This window comes from Lucilia cuprina, chromosome 3, assembly GCF_022045245.1.
Source record: "Lucilia cuprina isolate Lc7/37 chromosome 3, ASM2204524v1, whole genome shotgun sequence".
Lineage (NCBI taxonomy): Eukaryota > Metazoa > Arthropoda > Insecta > Diptera > Calliphoridae > Lucilia > Lucilia cuprina.
The window spans coordinates 22,964,346-22,986,731 of NC_060951.1; the positions used below are offsets into that span (position 1 = coordinate 22,964,346).

Genomic DNA, 22,386 nt, shown 5'->3' on the forward strand with positions numbered 1-22,386 from the left:
TCAAATATAAACAGATCTGAACTTAATTACATGTTTTAACTTCTATTTATCTTATGTGTTAATTTTAAACATTATTTATTAATTTTAAAAGTTCCCGGCCTAGGTACTAGATTTAGATCTCGAAATTAAAACAATGTGCTAGGTTCTGATATCCTAAGTGTAAAATTAAAAAAAAAAACAGGTTTTCTACGACTAGACAAAAGTGCACCGTCTTGTTAATACTCTGGACTGCATCCTAACTATCAAAAAAATGTAATAACATACTTCAAAGCATTGCGATCAAGTATAAGTTTTTTTTCGCTTTCCAGGTCGCAATAATCTCCGCTTGAAATCCTGAGGGGATCTTTTATATACAGTGTCAGCAAGGAACACATCGACACATGTGTCAGTATTCATCACGGATTTGTCAGAACATACATACAGTGTCTCTCATAAGTATACGAATTTATGTATAATGTGAAAAGAAACCAAATTTAATAACATATTAAGTATGCAAAATTAATAAATTAATTTGTTAAATTGTCTAGACAGTCCTTAGCTTTGATATCACGCTTTTTAAAATTTAAAAAATTCACATTTACCTAAATTAATTTAGCTTTATTTAAAAAAAAAATCCTTAAAATTACTTCACAAAAGTATTCGAATTTTTCCTGTATTTCATATTTGACCATATTTTACGAAACACAAAAATTAGAATCGAATGGTATTTTTGCTTAAAATTGTATTTGTACCCTCTTTTTATATAATATCATTAAAATTACGATTTTTGACCATATTTGCCTTTTTTTCTATTTTTTTAAGAGATAAAACTAAAATTTAATATTGGGATTTAATAGATTCCTTGAGGTATCTAAAAATAAGAATTTTTGTTATAAGGATCTGTTTTTAAACATTCCAAGATATATTTTTGGTATATTTCTTCTGTTTCTAATTGAATTATCTGGATCTTAAGTCCCTTTTCGTACCACTTGGATCAATATTTTCCGAAAAAGTTTGCTAGTATATATAATTATAGATATTAACATTAATATATTTTTAATTTTCAAGACGTCGTAGCGGTGTACAACTCCAAAACATGCCTTAACAAAACGTCATCCTATACAGTAGATTTTAGACCATAATTATATGGTGACATTCAGCCTTGAGTCCATTGGTTATAAAAAGAAAGATTCCACTATATTGAATGGCGTTTCTTCGAGGCATGCTTTGGAGTTGTACACCGCTACGACGTCTTGAAAATTTTAAATATATTAATGCTTTAATTCTTTTCACATTATACTTAAATTCGAATACTTATGAGAGACACTGTATGTATATTGTTCTCATAAACTTATTTATGTCACACTTACTACATGCTGATCAATAGAAGACAAATATAGTAGGATATGTAGAGTACTTTTAATAGCTCTGTTGAATATTTTCTTATAGTTGCCCTCCTGTCTGACAATACTTTCATATATATATGTATATAAGTAAGAATAGATGTAACAATCGACATTTAAATCCAGTTATCTGACCTGGTTTCTATCATTAAGGGCGGGTTTCTTACTCATCAATTAAACTAACTTTGTTAGTATTGCCGAGTTTTCATTCAAAAACATAAACAATGAACAGCTGTTTTTTGCAAACAATACTTTTGTAAAATGAAAAATTTTGGAAAAATGTTAAATAAACATTTAAAACAATAATCATTGAAACAAAACAAATCAGAAAATTGCAATTTACTTAAAATATTATGTTTTTGTTCTTCCCAAATCATTGTTTTTTTGTTTTTGTTAATTGTGTTTTCTCACTAATAACTTGAGTTTAATTGGCCAATTACACTCAGTTAAACTAAGATAATAAGTAACTTTACTGATAACTGAAAAACACGAAACATATATTAAACCAGGTTTAACCAAAGAATGAAGATTATCTTCATCAGAAAAACTCTCCCTAAGTAACTTTACTTATTAGTGAAAAACACGAAACATATATTAAACCAGGTTTAACCAAAGAATGAAGATTATCTCTATCAGAAAAACCGCCCTAAGAGCATGTAATGTTTATCCCTTTTGAGGTTTTAGAGTACAAATTAAAACTTTGCAATGCTGACATACAAAACAGCAACAAAAAACGTCAATGTTTGTTATAAAAACAATGAATCTATATATATAAAAGAGTAGCGTTACTGACTGACTGATTCATCATCGCACAGCCCAAACGTCTGAACCTAGAATCATGAAATTTTTAAAGTAGATGTGTTTTCGGTTATGTAGATCCACTAAGGAGAGATTTTTGAAAATTTGCACATTTACGGGTAAAAAGGGGAAAAAACTGGTAAAACAGGTTTTCTTAAATATCTTACATAATCTTAGTGATATAAGAAAAAATTTAAATGCACCTTTGGCCAATTACACTCAGTTAAACTAAGATAATAAGTAACTTTACTGATAACTGAAAAACACGAAACATATATTAAACCAGGTTTAACCAAAGAATGAAGATTATCTTCATCAGAAAAACTCTCCCTAATTCATACCTATAGAACATGTATAGTTGTAATTGAGTCCATTCTTCATTCATTCCTGAATATTTGTCTAAGCGATGTCTTTTTTTTTTGGGTTTTAATTAGGATGGCGGTGCATTAAGTAAGCGATGTCTGCAGCGGACATTGCTATAATAAGAAATCTATATATATAAAAGAGTAGCGTTACTGACTGACTGATTCATCATCGCACAGCATAAACGGCTGAACCTAGAATCATGAAATTTTGACAGTAGATGTGTTTTTGGTTATGTAGATCCACTAAGGAGGGATTTTTGGAAATTTGCACATTTACGGGTAAAAAGGGGAAAAAACGGGTAAAACAGGTTTTCTTAAATATCTTACATAATATTAGTAATACAAGAAAAATTTTAAATGCACCTGTATCTACTCTTAAAATGAGCAGATGGGTGTCTGGTACTTTTTTGAAATTCGTACTTTTAAGGGGTAAAAATGTGTAACAAATGCGATTTTGGTACCTTTTTCAGCCCTTTATAACTTTTAAACTAATTAACATAATCAAATTTTTCCAAATATTTTGGATACATCTCTCAAAATTGTGAGACACCTGTTTCGTACTTTTTTAAATTCAGTCCTTTTTGGGTGTAAAAGGGACAAAACTGTATTTATGATACTTTTTTTTAACATATTAAGAAAACTTTTTCGGTTTATTGAATTATTCATATTACTTAAATTACGGACTAACTCTGTAATATTTATTGAAATAACATTTTTGCTATTTCACTGGGTAAAAAAGTACCAAAAAGGGGAAAAAGGGAAAAAACGGGTCTTGACTGAATAATATTCTGGAAGTGGGAACTATTTGGTACTTTTCTATTATTCAAATGGATTCTTTATAATGGTTAACCGGAACACACGGTCCTTATTAAATGAGAATTTATTGAAAAAGATTTTTGTACTTTTTCGTTTTTCCGATGGTACTTTTTGATATTTTTACGATATTGAACATAGTTAGGGTAGCGAAGCACCCAGGGTATGCTAGTCTTATATAGTTAGTTAACCATTTAACAATTTGAAAATTGAGAAAACATAAAAAAAAGTTTTTTGAATTTAGTCATAACCCAAATGCAAACTTTAGGTTTTAAGAAACTTTAGCAATAGTAAACGAACAAAGTATAAACAGAGGAGCTTGTTAGATGAAAAGTGCCAACCATGAACATGTAACAAATTGAGAAAGTTACATAGAAATTACATAAAATATAATTTAACTATATAGGTATTTTACAAAGACGTTAAATAAGCTAATGCTAATATTGACATACCAAAAATGAATTATACTAAATATTTATGGAAACTACTTAATACTTCGGGGACATAGAAAGTAATGGATGAACAATTGGTAGTGTAGCCACAGTTGGAGTTGTGTTTGTTAAGATTCTCGCTGATACAATGGCGGCAATTAGACTGGTTGTTGACGATACTAAAGCAGAGACGGAGCATAAATAAATTATAAGTAGAATATTAAAGGCCTGCATTGAGCATGCATAGAAATGGGACATACGCAAAGACATTGTTTATGGAAACATTATAGAGTGCCGGCAAAAAATCGCGCATCAATTGACAAGTACAAACAAAATAGGGAAAAAAACTAAATGATAATAAAACACACATACTATTCCCACCTTTTGAGAATTTTAAGACGATTAGAATAACTAAAAACAAAAAGCCAAATAAACGCTTACTCTAGAACTGACACATATTAGTATTTCAGAGGCAAACGGTAGTATTTACTGCAAATATTAACGGTTATTTTGTTAAAGGTTTAAAGAAAAACAGCATTTAAAAAGCTGAATCAAAAAAGTAACGAATATTGTGTTTAATTAGTGTTGAAGAATTGTTAAAGGAAATTTGTATTTGTTTATTAATTTTATTTGTTGATTTTAATAAAAATCATTTTATTACGAGAAAAACTAAATAATTTTACTTTGTATTTATTTGTGCAATAGAAATTTAAAAAATGAAATTAATCAATATCTGTAAAATACACAAAACAAAAAATTTTACTAAACAACAACAATTTTTCATGTGGTAATTGAGCAGTGTTGTCAAACAAAAGATTTTTGTTTGAGAATAAGTGGATTTTTGGCTTAATTAATTGGGAGGAAGTAGTAGGAATTTAAAGGACTGAACTTTCTAATATGAAAATTATTAAGAATTAATTTTAATGATCTCCACCAGTATAAGCTGAGTTTAAATAATTTCCACCAGATTAATACTCCGGATAGTATTAAATGTATTCAACCAATTAGAACCGTACTCTGAGCACACATTTAATGCAAACAACATATAACTTGGAAACAAGTTCTTAATGAATTACTGTTTTCTTAATATAACCCTTAAATTCATAGCGTACCATATATGTTACACGACCTAAAATAAGTTTAATTGTTTCGTATAGCTCCGCTAGTATCAGTTGTGAGGATGACAATATTTATCAAAAATCATTGATAAAAACAGTATATTGGAACGTTGCAGAATGACGACTTTTAAACATCTAAGTAAGAATTTCGAAAAAAACTGGAAATAACCAAAAAACTAAAGAGCACCGAGAATAGTAAAAATATTATCATTTTTGAAATTAAACATATAAATTTTAAACTTAAAAGTTTTCTATTTAAAAAATCTTCAATAATTGTACAATAACCCAAATTATCCAAAAATTTGTAATAAAAAGCGATATCTAATGACTTGTTTAGATTTAAATGGCCCGCAGTCTGTATATCGGACATTTTTTTTTTTCGTTTTTAATTTTAAAATAAAAGGACTCAGAAGATTACAAAAATTTTGTAATTTTAATATAAATTAAAAAAAAAACACACACTTGATCCGGGCTTTCATTTTTCGTAGAGTTTAAAAAATCGTCAAATTATTTCTGATGTATTGTAATAAGTTTACTGTGTTGACATCACTTTTCAATAAAATGGTTATATAGAAAAGAAAAACAACTGCAGAAAACAATTTCAAAACAACTTTGCAAAGGCTGCTCCCAACTACCACCCCCTTAACAACTAAAATTCTTTGGTTTTTGTTTTATTGTTGTTTTTAACCATTTTTACATCACAATCTACCGAACACAAACAAATTCATGTAAGTGCACTACAGGAAAAACAATAACAACACAATAATCATTATTATCATCAACATTTAAGTGTAGATACACACCGAAAGAACATTTCGATTTTTCACCAAAAAAAGGAAACATACACACACACACACAAATTGGGCAAGGAAAAATTTTACCACCTTCAGGCTTTGGAAAAAAATATACATATGCGTTTGAAATGTTCATCTCCCATCATTGAGTTCCAGGCCACAGACTACGATTGCCCCAAAATCCAATTCACTAAGAGACCGCGCATCATGATTTTGTTTTTATAATATTGTAGATGAATGAGTTTTCTTGTACCCCCAACGTTAGAACAAAGTTTATATATGAAGTAAATATTCTGTCTGATTTATTATTTACTCTTCTAGGCTGATTGGCATGTCTGCCCACACAATTTCTATGAAATTCTTTCATGGAGCAAGCAGGCCCAGTTGGGCTACCGTCTGTCACGTCTGCGTACGCTACGCACCTGCGTGTAAATTTTGTTGACAAATTTTTTCTTTTCAGATTTTCCACAAAAAACTTAACAATTTTCACGTTCTTGCACTACTTTACATTGTACTGTTGCGAATTTTAATATATTTTCACAAAATTTTCACAATTTTATTGAGAAAAAACTCGACATTTTCACGCAAATTGAAAAATTTTTTCGTTCTACTGCGAACAACACGAAAATGGAAGACAAACGATTGGGGTTGATTGTTAAATATTTTATTTTGTATGAAAAATGTATAAAGAACATTTGAAACAGTGAATAAAAAATACAAAAAAAAAGAAATTGCGGGGGGTGTGTTGGGTGGTGGAGAAAGAACGAATTGTGAGAATGAAAGAATATAAAAAACAACATATGTACCAAAGTGTATTAATGCAGTGGCGATATAACCCCAGCTGATTATTTTTTTCAAACGTTTAATTAACAAAAACAACAGGAAAATTTTGACAGCTAGTTAGTCTATAACATGAACAAGAGGCAAAGTTTGACAGATTGTGGCTGCTGAAGATGTTTGTTGTACAACAAGCAGTGTTGTCTGTTTAGAATCTTCTACAAACAATTGGGGTTGGTTACAAAGTCCTGCGCCTACAAAAAATTGCAACGGCGTTTTAAAATCAGCTTATGCACCTAAAGATTTCTGCTGTTTTTTAAACAATATTAGTTTAAAACAGGATCTGAGTGGTTAAAAAGCGAGATTTTGGAAGAAATTTTTTTTTAAATAGTCATATATAAATAGGGATTAAATACAATCTGCTGCGTCGAATCTTTCTTGTTTGCTATTAAAGCAATTATCATTATAATTATCTAGTTATGTGTACTATTTTTGCAATTGTTTGATTAATAATTTTTTTAAATTTTTCGTTTTACTCTTATTTTAGAACTTTATGTAACAAATGCTAATAAAAAAAACAAAAATTGCGCCATTTTTTATTTTTGCCACCTTTCAAAATATACTATTTCAAGAAATTTGCAAGCGTATTTCAAAATATTTCAAATAGGGTTCGCAACTTACACTTTCCGACTTGAAGAAATATTCTTTTAAAAAATACAATAATCAAAGTTCTAAAGAATTTTCAAAATTGTTAATTTGTTTATTTAATTTCTAAATAAATTGTTCGATTTTATTAATTTCGCTCTCAATTTAGTGGTTATGTGTTCTTGCTTGATAATTTTTGAAAAAAATGTAAAGTTTTTAAATACATATCTCCAAAAAAAATTTTGTAATACTAACACTAAAATTTGAATAGCGATCAATATGTAGAATGGGACCATTAGAGGATTTATTTGTTCATCAAAGACAAAAATTTTAAATTGGAAATTAGTTTTTTAAAGATACTCATGGTCCCATTCAGATTTTTGTAGATGTTGTCATTGACATTATTACTTAATTTTAGTAGAGGCATTTTAATTTAATTTTATTTAATTCTTAAATAATCTTTAAATTTTTTTAAAGAATATTTAAGAATTGTTTTTGAATTTGTAAAATTTAGAAATTGTTCTGGCATCACTGTTGGTGGTGATAATAAAAACGATATTTTAAAAATTAGCAGTCGATAAACCTTACGGTTGTTGGCTTTGACAATGATAAAACGGTTATATTCGTGCTAATACAGTTCAACAATTGTGAGAATGCGGTATGTAGGTAATATGTGTCTTTGATAAGCGTACAATTTTTTTAATACAACATAGATGGCGCGTACGACACACAAACATGTTTATTACAACCCAGAGCTGTATTTTTGCGTTGGAAATGCTGAGGCTGAGCAAATATTATCATTAAGGCTCCATCACATACAACACTTTGCGTCGAATTGCAACAATAGCTCGTGTTTACTGTATGTATTTAAATAAGAGTTGTCACAATCAATACGCCAAATACTTCAACAACGAATCGATTGTATATAACCTTTTTTACGTTGCGTAGCTGTCTATAAATCGACTTTCGAATAATCGAACAATCAACTTTTTGTCGGAAAATTGAAGTCAGAAAAAATTTATATTTTAAAAATGGAAATGACGCCACATGGAATGGAAATGACGTTTGCCTGTTTCAAAAACAGTTGATTTTTGTATCTTGTCGGTATGAAAACGAAAAAAAAATATTTTCTATTAGGGTTTTATAAATCGACTTTCGAATAATCGAACAATCGACTTTTTGTCGAAAAATGTCGAAAAGTCGAAGTCGACTATTTTGTTTCAAAAAAGTCGAAGTCGTCTATATTGTTCCAAAAAAGTCGATAACTCGACTATCGTCTGTGAAAAAAGTCGAAAAGTCGACTTTGTTAATAAAAGTCGAATAAAGTCGAAAAAAGTAGGAAAATGTCGGAAAAAGTCGAAAAAAGTCGGAAAAAGTCAGAAAAAGTCAAAAAGTCGGAAAAAGTCGAAAACTCGAAAATTGTAGAAACAAGTCAAAAATATTCAAAAATTTTAAAAAAGTGTAAAAAACTTTAAAATAATCGGAAAAACTTGAAAAAAGTAAAAAATAGTCGGAAAATAGTCGAAAAAATCGAAAAGTTGAAAAAATTCGGAAAGAGTCAAAAAGTCGACTATTTATAAAATCGACTTTTAAAGTCGACTTTTAATTAAATGAAAAAAGTCGAAAATCGACATTTCATAAAATACAAAAAGTCGAAAAGTCGACTTTTCGTTTCAGCTATAGAACGCTATTTTCTATGCTTTTCGGATAGTTATCCATTTCACCTAATTGTCGCTTTTTCGTATCTGTACAAAATCGAAAATAATTCTTAAACTATGATATCTTGAAAATGTACATTTTCTTATAATTATATATAATAATTATAACTTTATTTTTATAATTATAACTTTATTTTAGTTAAACTTAAAAAACAACTTTTTTCCAACAATTCTTTTTTTAAACAATTCTTTTCGGGATTAGATGGTCCATTTTCTAAATCATAAATAAAATTTTTAAAAACTGTGTCATAACGTCCATGGACACTATGACACTATTTGGACATTATGTCACTGGGCATTTTGACATGAAAATATCTCACATGGAAGACTGAAAAAGATTTGCCACAAAAATTTAAACAGAACAACGGAAAATTAGACCTGCTAAGGGTTTATTGAGGAGTGGGAATAGTTTAAATTTCCAAAATTGGTTGTTAATAACTTTAGACTTTATTTCCATACGAACCCTCTTATTACGAATATCTATAATCGTTGAATTAATTTAGGTTTTACTTATACTCTGATCTATGTACTTTAATGTGGGAAACTATATTTTATACAACTATATTTTTATAGAATCTAACATATAATTCTAGGTTCCATTTAACACTTTAACTAGCAAACAAAATTAACTTACCGAGTACTCCAACAAAATATTAATTGATAATCGTTCATCTAAAGATTGGCACTAAGTTTAATAATAGCCATTGATGGATTAATTATTATAAATTATAAATTCATAATCTGGATTTCGCGCAATTTTATATTGAGGTAATCAAGTTAATGATCTTATTTTGTACCAGGGATGAAGCCTATAGAAATTGGTTTATATCGGTTCATTTTTTCTCTAAGCCTCCACCTATCTAACTCCCGAATAGGGTTTGTAAACCTTGTAATCAAACTATAGGTCGTAACTTTGAAGATAATTCAATTAAATTTGGTACATAATCTTCTATTGCCGGAGGAACGAAGACTATTAAAATGTTTAAGATCGATCGGTCTATTATTTCACGTACCAACTAACTGAACCTCCCGAATAAGACTTTCAAGCTCATACTGTTATCTAGACACTAGCTATACCCAGTGTGCTTCGCTACCCTTATCGTAATGGAATAAAATAAATATCATTATTGTAAATGTATATATCTGCAATATCAAAAATTCCCCTTTTAGAGAACTCTTTAAGTTTGATTTTATGATTCTAGTCTCAATATTACAGAAAATTAGAAAAAACAGTTGAATAACGAAAAAGTACCAGACAGTGCCTTTTTATATATTTTCATTAAATCAGGATGACGCATGTTTAATTTTCAACCAGAAACCAAAAAAAAACGCATAAAGATTTTTATACAATCAGGAAGCTACATTTCCAATTTATTGTTTTTAGGTTCAATATTATAGAAAATTCGAAAAGTATTAGTAAAAGAACAAAAAAGTACCAGAGTATGCTTTTTCAATTTTCGTGTTTAATTTTATGTTTATATATTCAATATTTTAGAAAGCTCTAAAAGTACCAGTACCAGTGAAGTACGAAAAAGTACCAAAGGACCTATTTTATTTAATTTCATGTTCCTAAGTTCAAAAAGTACCAGAAAATATTCCAGTTTAAATTTTCATTTACTCAAGTCCCTGATTGCTTTTAAAGATTCTAATTAACTCCGGGCTCCACATGCTTAATTTCATGTTTCTAGGATCAATATTATACAAAAATCCAAAAGTACCTTTTGAAGAACGAAAAAGTACCAAAAGTCCCCTTTTATAGGTTCTCACTTAATCCATCCTCTACATACTTAATTTCATGTTTCTAGGTTCATTATTATAGAAAATTCAAAATGTACCTTTTAAAGAACGGAAAAGTACCAAAAAGTCCCCTTTATAGGTCCTCACTTAATCCGGGCTCTACATGCTTAATTTCACGTTCCTAGGTTCAATATTATACAAAAATCCAAAAAGTACCTTTTGAAGAACGAAAAAGTACCAAAAGTCCCCTTTTAAAGGTTCTCACTTAATCCATCCTCTACATATTTAATTTCATGTTTCTAGGTTCATTATTATAGGAAATTCAAAAAGTACCTTTTGAAGAACGAAAAAGTACCAAAAAGTCCCCTTTTATAGATTCTCATAAAAAGTACCTTTTGTAGAACGAAACAGTACCAAAAAGTCTACTTTTATATATTCTCATTTACTCCGGGCTCTACATGCTTAATTTCATGTTTCTAGGTTCAATATTATACAAAAATCCAAAAAGTACCTTTTGAAGAACAAAAAAGTACCAAAAGTCCCCTTTTACAGGTTCTCACTTAATCCATCCTCTATATACTTAATTTCATGTTTCTAGGTTCAATATTATAGGAAATTAAAAAAGTACCTTTTGAAGAACGAAAAAGTACCAAAAAGTCCCCTTTTATAGATTCTCATTTACTCCGGGCTCTACATACTTAATATTATGTTCTAGGGTTAATATTATAGGAAATTCAAAAAGTACCTTTTGAAGAACGAAAAAGTACCAAAAAGTTCCCTTTTATAGATTCTCATTTACTCCGGGCTCTACATGCTTAATTTCATTAACGAAATAAAAATTCTATTCCAAAATGTTGCAACATCATAGATTCTCATAAAAAGTACCTTTTGTAGAACGAAACAGTACCAAAAAGTCTCCTTTTATAGATTCTCATTTACTCCGGGCTCTACATGCTTAATTTCATGTTTCTAGGTTCAATATTATACAAAAATCCAAAAAGTACCTTTTGAAGAACGAAAAAGTACCAAAAGTCCCCTTTTATAGGTTCTCACTTAATCCATCCTCTACATACTTAATTTCATGTTTCTAGGTTCAATATTATAGGAAATTCAAAAAGTACCTTTTGAAGAACGAAAAAATACCAAAAAGTCCCCTTTTATAGATTCTCATTTACTCCGGGCTCTACATTCTTAATTTCATGCTTCTAGGTTTAATATTATAGGAAATTCAAAAAGTACCTTTTGAAGAACGAAAAAGTACCAAAAAGTCCCCTTTATAGATTCTCATTTACTCCGGGGTAACGAATCAAAAATTCTATTCCAAAATGTTGCAACATCGTAGTGGGAGCCCGAACGAAAAAATACCAAAAAGTCCCCTTTTATAGATTCTCATAAAAAGTACCTTTTGTAGAACGAAACAGTACCAAAAAGTCTCCTTTTATAGATTCTCATTTACTCCGGGCTCTACATGCTTAATTTCATGTTTCTAGGTTCAATATTATACAAAAATCCAAAAAGTACCTTTTGAAGAACGAAAAAGTACCAAAAGTCCCCTTTTATAGGTTCTCACTTAATCCATCCTCTACATACTTAATTTCATGTTTCTAGGTTCAATATTATAGGAAATTCAAAAAGTACCTTTTGAAGAACGAAAAAATACCAAAAAGTCCCCTTTTATAGATTCTTATTTACTCCGGGCTCTACATTCTTAATTTCATGCTTCTAGGTTTAATATTATAGGAAATTCAAAAAGTACCTTTTGAAGAACGAAAAAGTACCAAAAAGTCCCCTTTATAGATTCTCATTTTCTACGTGCTCTACATGCTTAATTTCATGTTTCTAGGATCAATATTATAAAAAATCCAAAAAGTACCTTTTGAAGAACGAAAAAGTACCAAAAGTCCCCTTTTATAGGTTCTCACTTAATCCATCCTCTACATACTTAATTTCATATTTCTAGGTTCAATATTATAGGAAATTCAAAAAGTACCTTTTGAAGAACGAAAAAGTACCAAAAAGTCCCCTTTTATAGATTCTCATTTACTCCGGGCTCTACATGCTTAATTTCATTAACGAAATAAAAATTCTATTCCAAAATGTTGCAACATCGTAGTGAGAGCCCGTTATTACGTATTTATATGTATAAGTTAATAAACCAAAATCAATGTTTTATGAAAAAAGTACCAAAAATAGGTACAATTTTCACCCCTTAAACATCCGAATAACCAAAAAGTACTAAATTTATATTTTTATTTTTTCGTCAAGTTATGAAGGAGTCAAAAATATTGTTTGAATGTTCACTGGTTTAAAAGATACATGGGGTGCAAAAAAAGTACCAAAATACAGTTTTTACCCGTTTATTCCCTAAAGGGGCCGAAATTGAAAAAAGTACCAGACACCTGTCCGCTTATTTTTTAAATGAACGACGATAAGCTTTAAACTATTTTTGTATCTTTTCTAGTTTAGGAGATATGAGGTTACCGATTTTACCCGTTTTTACCCTTTTTTACCCCCTAAACATTCGAATTTCCAAAAATCCCGTCTTAGTGGATCTATTTGGTGGGAGACCAACCCCCTGTCCAAATTTCAGCTCTTTAGCTTTAACCGTTTAGGCTGTACGATGATGAATCAGTCAATCAGTCAGTCAGTCAGTCAGTCAGTCAGTAACGTTAGAATTTTATATATATAGATAAAGTGGTACAACTAAGTTTTATACATGTGTTGATGAATTACGCTGCCGAATTTTATAATGATCGGCTCTCACTTGACTCTCATACATAGACCAATCCAGAAAAGAAGTTAAATGTCCACAATTAGCATAAAATGAAGCTAAAGTTTTGTTAAAATTTAGGATTAATACTTGTTATGTATTTTTTATCCTGAACCTTAATGCATTATTATGAAAAATAAATCGCATTTTATGATTTTAACTAGTGTAGAATATATTCGTCCTCTCCCGATCTATAATTTCTTAATTGTTTTTGTTTCATCAACAATGATTTCAGAGACAAAAACTTATGTACAAAAGATATTTTTGGGCCAGTTCGGAATGCATCACTGCGCTGCAACAGAAGCGCCGTACGTTTGGAAGGGTTTCACAGAAATTATGTTGTGCAAAAAAAAATTCCAAAGAAATAAGTAAATAACAATGGGAGGAAGAGCCTTAGATAGATTGGTCTTTCAAATGACTTAACGGATGTTGTAAATAATTAAATCTTTGCACTGTTGAGGGGTTTTCAAACATCATGACACTATAAATAAAGTTTAAGGATTATTATATCCTTTCCGTAGTTTAATGCGATAAAACCCTTCAAATAAAATCTCGGTGCTCAATCCTGTTTGGATATCATTAAGTTAAGACTATCGAGACGCTGTGAGCTCTCAAATGAGCTCCTTTGTACGCTCTTTTTTCACACTTACTTATGATCACTCATGTAAAAAAACCATCAAAACCGTTCAGAGAACAAAATTTTTACCTATGCCTTTTAGACCCAGATATCTCACTAAGGACGGATATGAAGAAACTTTCAAAATTTCTTAGCGGTTATGATAGAACATTTACAGAGAAGAAGTGAGACCATATCCCCCGGGCTTTGCAAATTACTTCCTAGCATCCAGTTTTCTGTTATTACTGCTTTATTAATCTATTTCGGTTTATAAGGTGTCTGTATCTCATTAAAAGACGGCCATATAAAGAAATAATCTTTTTCTTAAAACTTAAGGAAGTTGCTGATATCGAGAACAAATCTGTTCAATGTGCAGTGACTGCTTACGTGGCTATTAAATATGTTTATATTTTTATTTTATATTATAAAAATTGTGGCTACCAATCACAGGCCATTTATAAATAACATTAACATAACCACACTTTTATAACTCAGATATCTTTGTAAAAAAATATTGTTTATAAAAATCCCAACCGCAAAAATCTTTAAAGTTGTAAAGTAAAGCAAATTTTAACGTTTTTTGATATTGCAAAATAAGGAGTTTTTCACTTGTAGATTTGTTTATTGCATATCCTTTCAGTAGTTTAATATTTTACAATTACAAGATCTTAAAAGGGAAATTTACAAGAAATTAATCTGCGAAATAATGAAAAATGTTTGAGTTTAATAAAAACTGTAAATTTTAAAATTTCGAAATTTGTTGCATTTATTTTGGTTTGTTTTTTAATGGTATTCCTTTTTAATTTGTTGTAATTAAATTACAAGGAAGCCCTTCACAAGGCAGCTAACAATTCTAATACAGTTAGGTTGCCAAATGATGGACTGACTTGGAATTTGTTTTATATTTATTATTAATTGTATGTTTTTTTTAATTTATTTATTATTTATCCACTTTTAAAAATATGTTTTTCTAACAATTTGTTGTCAACTGTTGTAGATTTAAGGCACGAATGTGGATTTATCCGAACACAACATGATCTTAAATAGTGAATAATAATTATTTTCGTTTTACAATGGACTGAGTTTGAGATTTATTTCTTGAGTAAAAGTAATTGCGCTTTGTTGTTGTTTTCTTTCCATAATTTTGATAAGCTCGTGAAACATTTTGCGGCTAGTTGCTAAAGACCCGCATTTTTGAACGAAAGATTTTATAACGAATTCTCACTCAAGACGCTAATCATCATTTTCAATACTTGTAATAATATTATGTTTCTTATCGTAAAACCACGCCTACACGTCATTCGTCGCAGAAATAGTATCTTTAGCATAAAACGCTACCAATATTCTTTCTAAAGTACATGGTTTTATCTGTATTTTTTTTCATTGTGCATTCTTTTAAATAGTAATCGCACAATTTTATATTTTAAAAAAATACTAACAATTTTAAATATTTTTATTTTATGTTTCATTATTATACTGGTTAATTATGTTTGTTATCAGTGTATACGTACAGTTATTTAAATAATTTTATTAAAAATTTTTAATTTTTTTTTTCTAAAACTACAAATTTATTTGTCTGAGGTCACGATTTTGTAAAAAAAAATTGTATAAAGAACCATTTATAATGACGTGTCATTATGTCCATGGACGTGGTAACACACCATAAAGTGTCATTGTGTCCGTGGACGCTATGAAGTTTATGTTGATAGGATATACTACATTAAATCCACTATGTTGTTGTGCGGTAATATTAATTTAAAAATTATTCACTGTATTAATATCTTATTTCGACGAAAGCCCGAGTGGCACAGAAAGTGCCCCAGAATTTTACTAGAACATGTAGAGATAGTTCTACAGTCGTCAGAATCCACAGGTCCAATTTTATATAGATGTGCTCGTTATCCTGTGTGTTCACATTGAATACGTACCATCATACTAACCTCAGCCTTGTTTATTTTGAGAAGATTTCATGTTTTGCTGTCATCAGCGTGACCCCACTGGATCTTTGTTGTTTATTTTTTCTATTCCAGGCCTTATGGGATTTTTATTTTTGAGTTTATCAGGTTAATTACTTTGAGCTCCCTTGCCTTTAAAGATGTTACATTCGCCCTTCTGTTGCCGTCTACTCCTGAGTGGCTTGGTACGAATGTGATGTAAACCTTACCTCTGTGAAAATACTCAGTTAAAGCTTTCTTATAATCTAGCCCCATACTTATTATAATCGAATTTACACATTCCATTATTGCTCGGGCCTCTGTCTAAAAGCTTATGTTATGATCAGGTCAATGGTGGTATATTACTGTTTCTGGGTCTTCAATATAGAACCCCAGGCCCACTTTGTCTCCCAATTTAGAGCCATCCGATTTCTGCTGTTATTTAATTTAAAGTTCCGCTTGACCAAGACATACTATCTGAGATCAGCGTTGTAAAATTTCCGACAAATTCAGTGTCTGGTATGTGATCAGCCACATCCGATAATTGGGTATAACCTTCCCATATGAATACAGTGTAAATTGATTACGTGTCCTATAACCGTTTTTGGTCATTTCACCTAAAGTAAAGAGCCGTTCGGCTGTAAGAGCCGCTTTACATCTTAAATAAGTTTTAAAGGGTGCAATATCCTTTTCATAAAAAAAACGTTTCTAGAGCCTAAGTTGAACCACATGGTACCACTTATACCTGTACATTTTATAATGCCCATTTCATGCCTATAGTTTTTCTACATATTGCCAATCTCCGAAATGCATTGTTGATCCTATTCTTTATGTTGTGTCTCAATTTTAACAGCCGTTAAAGGATTATACCTCAGTACTTAACTTTGTCTGTTACCGGTATCTTCTTGCCCACGAAGCCCTGCTTAAGTCCGTATTCAGAGCCTACTAGGAAGTAATTTGGTTCCTTTTCCTTTAAAAGTGTTACGACATCGTCTGCATAGCAAATAGGTCTAAGTCCTTTCGCGGTTGTGGTTCCTAGGAGGCTATTAATCGTAGCAAATCAGAGCAAAGAAGATAAATGTGATCCTGGTTTAACGTACATCTTTCAGCTTATTTATTTGTTCTTCAGCATGTTGTTGATCTTGTAACGGAGCATCTGGTCAACATAATACTGGTCTAGTAATTAGATAGGGGTGTCAGTGCAGGTTTTTGAGAGTGCCTTCGATGTCAATGCATACTTCCAGGGTATACAGTTTGCTTTCGAAGTATTCACCTATGTAGTGGACAAGCAGTTTCCACCGATAGTCCCTTTACATAAGCATGTTGCTTATATTTAAGGTTTTTGTCTGGTATACTGCTTTTAACCATACTATCGACTATTTGTTCCAAGGTTTTCAATAGGAAATAAGTGGGACTTATCGGTCTATAGGACTTAGGTGTCACATAGCCTTGGTTTGCTCCTAAATTTGATGATGTACTTAATAGTAAAATATGTTTCAATGTAATGTATAAAACGTTCCGATATTTGATCAGTTCAAGTTCAATAAAAATAGATTGGCGCTTTAGGTTTATTTTCAAAAATGAACAAGAATAATAATGATTAGCCGTGTCAGTGCCCGCTTAAATTATATTTCAGACAATTACGGCTTATGTTCATAATCCCGAATCAATTTTTTTAATAAAAAATAATTTATTTTTTATAAGGACTTTTTGGGTAAAAACGTTGGTTTTGTAAGATATTTTTCAAAAATGTTAAGTCCCTCCCTAGGATCGCCACATCCAAAAACTAAAAAAAGATCTGGAAATTAAAAAAAAACTAAATATATATATTAAACAGGGCTTGTTTTTAGAATGATACTTTCACTTTATTTATCTACCAAATTTAATTAATCTAAAGAACCAAATTATTCATTTGGTAATTAATATCTGGATTGATTGTTGCATAATCCTTTTTTTGTTCTAAAAGTTATTAAAATGTTGCCTATAAAAACGAAATGTTTTTAATATAAAAAAGAGTATATTCACCTTATAAAATCGTGATATGTCTTCTATACAAATGTTCATTTCTAACAAACATCCTGTTTTCGTTGCATTTCATGAATAAAAAGTTTCTGTTGTCTGAACTCTATAGTATATTTCAAGGATAATTATTAATTTGTGTAACAGTAACACACACATACATACATATTAATGTGTACATAACAAGTATGTTCATGGTCGAGCATATACGACCGTGCGATTCCCTATATTTTAAAAAATTTTAAGGTTATGTACATAATTTAAATTATTTTGAATGGCATAAGATTTCATACATTAGGTATGACATATCAAATGAAATTCCAACCGTATTCCAAAAATGATGATTTTATTCAGATGAACACTTAATTTTTGAGAAATTTAAGTACTTTATTAAAGTTCTCGAGTATTACCCAAATATAAATTTTAATCAAAAAGGCTATTAATATAAAGAAACAATATTAGTTATACCCTACACCACTATAGAGGGGAGGGTATTATGCGTTTGTGCTGAAGTTTGTAACACCCAACAATATTGGTCCTAGACCCACCTTAAAGTACACCAATCGCCTCAGAATCACTTTCTGAGTCGATTTATGTCCGTCTGTCTGTCTGTGTGTCCATGTAAACCTTGTGTGCACGCTACAGGTCGCAATTTTCAAGATAATTTGATGAAATTTGGCACATACTCTTTTTTTGGTTCAAGGACGATCACTACTGAAAATGATTGAAATCGGTCCATTATTTCTCCTAGCCCCCATACAACCGTACCCCCGAATCGGGCCTTTAGGCTCATAAGTACGTTAAATGTTTTATAATGTCAACGAAAATCTGCAAAAATTAGTTTTATAGAACAATAATTGACAATACTAATTTTTATTGTGATTGGTCTTCATTTGACCCTAGCCCCCATACAGACTCCCCTTCAGAAAATGACTTGATGGTCAAAATTAACTTATAATTACTTATAAAGCGATTAAAATCTACATAAATGACTTTGTAGTAGACGTAAATTCATCTACCAAAATTTATAAGGATAGGCCCATATTTACCCCTTTTCCCCTATGAGCCCTCTTGTAGAAAATCTCTCTTTTTTGTCGACAATAAGTAAAAATATTTCACAATAAAACATAATGCCTGCTTAATGGCATCAAACTGGGGGCAATTTAAAACTAAAACCAACAAAGATTTAGATTAGATGTTAATTTATCATCTAATATTACATATTGCTTTAGACAGATCATACTTGTGGTAATATATAAAGTAGGTTTTAGTTTTAAAAATTTACAATACATTTACTATAATTAATATTTCGGAATATATCAAATTATTAATAAAATAAAAATTTATAATTTGGTCCTTTTGAAAAAAAGATAAGTAAACACTTATAGTTTCGATCAACGCCGGGTATACAAAATTAGTAGTTTATATAAATTCTTATACATATGTATGTATGTGTATAAATTTCGTGATTGTATTTGTTTTTATTTAATTTGTTTTTATATAATCCGTATTTTATTTATATACTACATCCATACAAATAAAAGCAAAAACATGCTCCTGTTTCAGGTGATGTTTGGTGGTAATAATGATGTTGTAAATGGCGATAATGATGAATTTGAGGAGTCATGTTGTTGTTTTTGCTGATGAATATAAATATTAAGGTGAAATATAAACAAAAACACACTACAATTGTTTCTTTAGTGGGTCACGTGCAAATGTATTTAGGCAATGTGAACGCAAAAACGCACGCTCACACACACACACATAACTACATAAACATTTGGAAAATATAACGGTAAAACAGGAGTATATATATATGACTTTTTTGGATTATAACACAAACACGAGTATCCATGTGGTGGTTCGTATATATAATATAAAAAGGGCAAATTCTCCAACACACACATAATCACTCATACTCACAAGAAAATCCTTATACAATTTATACGATGTTTGTCAGTGTGTAAATGTTTATAGTAAATACCGTTATATTATTTTTACTATTGTTTTAATTTCCTTTTACAATTTTTTTAACTAATTGTCTTTTATTTGAATTAATTTTTAAAACACTTTTATTTGTTTAAATAAAATCACAAAATTTCTAATTGATTTTGTTGCTATTAATTATTTAATTAAAAATTTTACCACTGAACACAACAAAATGTTTATCCATTTTACGGAGAATCCTTTTGGCTTTTGTAGCTGCACAACTTCTTTTTCGTTGTGTTTTTTTCATTTTCGTTTTCGAAACCAAAACAAGTTTCCTCATGACCCCTTCTAAATTTATAATGTGGATGCCAGCCACCACCAACCATGATGATGATGAGTACATGTTGTACGACGAGTAATAGTAGAATTGTTGTAAATAATTTAGCCAGAAAAATGTTTTAGCTTTGTTTCCGTTTTTCTGAATAAAAAAGCGCCAAAATTGTCTAATGTGTAACATGGTAATAATAATGCAAATGACATACGATTCTATTCCCTAAATTTTGTGGTAAACTGACTAATTAATGGTATAAATTACGAATTCCTTGCAGTTGAATTAAAGTACAAATTGGTTTAATCGGTTAATTTTGCCTCTCTCGAAAGTTAAAAGTTTTCTATCTACATGTGCTGACAATATATTTCAAACCCCACAATATTTCAGAAATTTATCAGTAATAAATTGTATTTAGACATCTGCCAATTTTAAATAGACTTAACTTGGTCTTTCTAAGACCAACCAAGTTGTGCAACAAGGACTGACAACATATATTATGACAATGTTTCAATGGCTCTTAATTAATCAATTTAAAGGTCATTTGCTAAAAATAAGATCAATTATTGTTATTATCACAGACTTTTTCAAGGAGTTCCAAACGTATCTGGCTTTATGGACTCCGAACTCTTGAAAGTGTTGAAGTATGTTAAACAAAGCAATTTGATCCTTGTTTATAAGATGTGTATACATTTTAAACATCTCCCTCTTAACGTCACTAGTGACCATTACGCCTGGAAGAAAAATCGTATATCATACTATGCGGACGAGATAAGCTCAGCATACTCCTGAATTATTCTGTATCTCATTCATTTTATATCAATTCACTCGCAACATTAAGACCCGCAGTCAATCGTCTGAAGGATGATGTTGTTGTGGCAGTAGAGCTAAACTTATAAACAATATTTTCGCGATTTGCTTTCCGAAATGTAAACATTTCAGATTTCCATTTGTCAGTTCGATACATGGATCCAGAACACTGTGCAGGTGGGAATTTGGTATTATCGAAAAGTCTTGGATTAGTGAGAATCCACAAGGGTTTGGCTTCTTCTTGTAGTATGACTCGATCAGCTAGTTTGTAATCAGTTCATGCCGCAAAGAAACACGTTTTACTACACCTTCTTCAATTGAAAATAAGAACTTTTTATTTCAATTCAGAAAATATCAATTGAAATTAAGATTTCCCATTTAAACTTTAGAAGAAAACATTTGAAAATTGGATTCTTCTAAGTTTTAAATTAAAAAGTCTAATTCAACAACAATCAACTGTTGAATTGAATATCTCTTTTTAATTGATATATTACTGAAAATCATTTTCAACCGTTGTTTTCTGAATTTAAAATTGAATATCTCAATTTCAATTGTTATTTCCTGAATTATAAATGAAAATTTTGATTTTCAATTGATATTTTCTAAATTTAAAATGAAAAGTCCCATTTTCAACTGTTCTTTTCTGAATTTCAAATGAAAAATCTCATTTACAGTTGAGTTTTCTGAATTACTGTTAAAAACGGTGTAGATAATAAAGGCACAAAAGTAGCCTACTTTTAGGCAAGGATACATATGCAGTGTCAATGTAAATCGATATACTTCTTCGTATTTATTAACTTATTAATTATAGCCCATAAATACTTGCATTAATCTCATCTCTTTGGGTTCGGTAAACATAAAAACAAGATTTAGAAGTAGTATAACTTATTACAAATCTCTAAGGAAACTAAAAATCTAAAGAATCCAAAAATATTTAAACAGTTACAATCACAAAATCAACTTTATCTACTTCCGATACTTATATTTAAACTAAATATAATCCCACTATCTGGCAATTCTTTTATCTCTCTATATTATAAACTACTACTTATAGATGTAAAAATGTATGTTTGATTTGATACACTCGTACGTACATATGTGTTTGTCAGTATTTACGATGTTGGTCGCACGAGGTCGTTTGGCGTATTCATTGTAGCGCATGCGTTTTCTTTAAGTAGTCGTTGTCCTTTTTTTGCTACAAAACATTTTTTTGTTCCATCGACTACACTATAGGCACTTTTGTTTTTGTTGTTTACCATTATTATGTTTTTTTTTGTTTGCTAATACATTCTATATGTTTTTTGTTTTGTTTTTGTTATTTATTCTGTAAAGAATGCGGTGAGAGGAAGGGTTTAAAGCAGTTGGACTTGTGTTGTGTTCTGATTTGGATTTTTGTTCCTCT

General features: G+C 29.9%; 1 protein-coding gene across 1 annotated transcript in view; it reads right to left on the reverse strand.

The window, feature by feature from the left end:
* Positions 1-6,591, reverse strand: part of LOC111677036 (DNA-binding protein Ewg) — a 24,335-nt gene extending 17,744 nt beyond the window's left edge. Inside the window, 1 exon segment of the mRNA XM_046945608.1 lies at positions 5,792-6,591. The gene's annotated coding sequence lies outside the window, so the exon portion shown is untranslated.
* Between the last annotated feature and the right edge of the window lie 15,795 nt (positions 6,592-22,386).